At 42.8% G+C, this 3,181-nt stretch overlaps 1 pseudogene; it reads right to left on the reverse strand.

Annotated features, from left to right (window-relative positions):
- Window positions 1–791: 791 nt before the first annotated feature.
- On the reverse strand, window positions 792–2,829 carry LOC149954188 (kelch-like protein 10; annotated as a pseudogene).
- Between the last annotated feature and the right edge of the window lie 352 nt (window positions 2,830–3,181).

The following is a 3,181-nucleotide window of genomic DNA, read 5'->3' on the forward strand; positions in this document are numbered from 1 at the left end:
TAGATTTGTGATAAGTGTATCGACACATAATATTTTTATTCTATCGACTTTTGTGCATTGAAAATAATAAACAGCGGTTAAGCCACCCTCTTGGAAACGTGAACGGGAAAACTTGTAGCTGAGATAAGAATGTACGCGATACAAGGCCGGATTAAGACCTTGCGGGGTCCTAGGCCCAAGCTAATTTTGGTGCCCCTTTCAGTGGCGAGCGAAGCGATCTAGGCGCTCCCGAAATTTATAATTGACAAATGGATGGAAAATAAAATTTCAGTGTAGACTTTGCGGATATTTTAGTGACGTTAATAAATGATTGCTTTACATGGTATTGAAAATGTGGACGCATTTACTAAAATTACTCCGAAGAAAAAAAATCGAAACCTCCTGGTGCCCCTTAGGGTGGGTGCCCTAGGCCCAGGCCTAGTCGGCCTATTGGGTAATCCGGCCCTGACGCGATAAAGATACTTCTACAAGTTTCCTCTACACGTGTTCGTGGGGTGGCTTCATACATTTTCAATAATAGTTAAATTTTGGGTCACAATTAGTTATTTCAACGCATTTCCTCTGGTCTAGTCAACCTGCGCATCCTCAAAATCGTCTTCAACTTCGAAATCGCCTTCATCTATGGTATTGAGAGGCGTCGAGGGATTAATTCTTCTAATCAAGCGTTGTCGCTTTTCTTCAGCCAGTTGGTCTCGGGGGCAGTAGGCGTAAGAGCCGGCGTTGGGGAACTGGTGGACCACGCCGACGTTCAGGGCGGATCTCTGCAGACTCATGTCCGTGGCGTTGAACCACTATCCAATCTTGATATGGAAATACTCAACCTCCTCGGTGGTGGTGGTGAGTCCGTTGATGCCTCCGACGACAAATATCGTCTCGTCAATCACCTTAATACTCTTCGTATTCACTCCAAATTCGAATTTATTTGGTTTAAAATAAAACTAGTTCTCCCTACTTCCATTGCAAAATTACTCCTCGGGGTTCGCATATCGGGGATTGACAACCACGCGTCCGACCCTGGTGACAACATTTCCCCACTGCTCAGTCTGTGGACGCCGTTAAACCCGCCAATGACGTAGAGGCAACCGTCGTACGTCACGCAGGACAACCCGCTTCTTGGCGAACTCATTCTTGGTTGGATCAGCGTCCACTCGACTTGACTCGGGCTGTAGTACTCCACACTGTCCTAAACCGTTTGCCCATTGAAACCACCCGCGATAAAAATGAGCTCGTTGGAAGTGCATCGGACTGACGTGTGACCACTGATTGAAGCTAATATCGTACTTTTCCACGGAGTTTTGACGACGGTGCCCGTCATATCCGCCCATGGCGTAGATAAATCCGTCTGCTCGCGCTACGCTGACGTAACATCTACAACGGAGCCCGTTAATTATATTAATGTACAAGTAGTTATTCCAAAACACCATAGGCACCGTTTGCAGTTCATGGGAGTAATTTCGCGCCACATTCTAGTAACGACGTTGTAGCAGCGGCAACTTCGAAAATACTGAGAACCATTGAAGCCACCGATGACGTAAATTTCGTGCCCCATGATGACGCAACCATGGTAAGCCCTTGGTCCGAGAGGGTCAATGTCCAGTACCTTTGGTCAGGAATTACGTAAGCATAATTACCCGTGGCAACGGTGGAATTTCTATAATTAACACATACTTGGGTCCAGCGGTCAGCTCGAGTGTCGTACACTTCGATGATGTCTGTAGCCTCGTCGGCCAGTTTGAGACTGAAGTGAGCCGAACCAAATTTGAGAAAGCCGAAGCAATTTTCGTAGCCAATGACACTAACCATGTAATTCTCACAGTCTCGAACCATTCCGTCAATCATGAGTTGATTAGCTCCCTTTAGGAGCATTTCGACGTTGTCATCATTGATCTGAGATTCTCGGGTGTAGGCGTACTCCACGACTGATTCTAAAACATCGATGGGTATACCTCCGATACCTATTTCGCCACGTTCTTGCAGACCGCTTTGCCAGTTCGTAAGAAAGGACCTAAATAGTTTATTCGCGTTAGATCATATCGAAAGCGCTATATCGGTTAAGCTTAGATTAGCTAGCGTTTCCGAAGTTCATTGTCTGCTGATTACGTTTCTTCTCCGTGGTCTCTGAAATAGACCTTTCTATAAATCCCTAGCTAAACAGGCCAAACACTTTTACAAAGACAACATAGCGCTACTTCATTAGGACTTTCAAACTTTTTATGCTTTGGTTTTAAAAATTCTGCTTATGCTCATTCCAATTTTATTGGTATTTTCTGAAGCGTCACCCATAAAGTCGATTTTCAAAATATAGCTAAGGTAGTCTACGTGAAAATAGTATATTTAAAAATATACTGAACTATTTACCAAATCAATGAGCTATAATTAATTGACTTTATCCAATGGTTTGTACAAAACTATTTATTAACCGTTATATGAGTAGGATTTTGATAAAAAATCCCCTAGTTATCCAGGCAACTAGGTTGACAGGTTTGCCAGGGAATCATTTTTTGAGCCTCCCTGGTTCATGAACAATCGGGCCAAACCTTCTGGGGAATCAACTGCTAACCTAATTTTTTCGCTGTGAGTTGGTTAGGTTATTTTAGGTTAAGAAACCATTGCTACATGTACGTCTAGTCACACGTACCTAAAAAATGGAGCGCATGAATACAATATTATTTTGGATGCTTTGTCTGTCGACTCGTGTGTGCTGATGGTCTCTTTTCCTTGCTCAGAACCGTAGAGGTAGGTGTGAACCAGAATGCATTTCAAAACTGTATCGCATTGTACGCCGTCTGTCCGCAGGTCATTCAAGATTTCCTTTAACGAATTATTCATTTTAAAAGCGATCCTATATAATTCGAAAACTGAATGGACTTTTAGAAATATCTTGTTGATGTGTAGCGCTTGTTGTAGTTTCCGAAAAATTCAAGAGCCAAATTAACAGTTTTATCAATTTTGATATCGTCCTGCTTCGCAAAATGGTAACCGTCAATAGGTGGTTTTTTTTTCGCCTGTTCTGGGTTTTTTGAGCAGGTTCAAAAGTGTAGCCCTATGACGTCATTTTACTCCAATTCTATCTTGACGAAAAAAACGAGTTTGAGTAAGAAGGGGTAGTTAGAGGTTAAAGGTTATATATTTGTTTTGTTTTTAAGATGGCGACCGGTGGTGATATCATCAATATAGGACT

Source organism: Leiobunum rupestre, chromosome 3 (genome assembly GCF_980474605.1).
Source record: "Leiobunum rupestre chromosome 3, qqLeiRupe1.1.hap1, whole genome shotgun sequence".
In the NCBI taxonomy this organism is placed as follows: domain Eukaryota; kingdom Metazoa; phylum Arthropoda; class Arachnida; order Opiliones; family Sclerosomatidae; genus Leiobunum; species Leiobunum rupestre.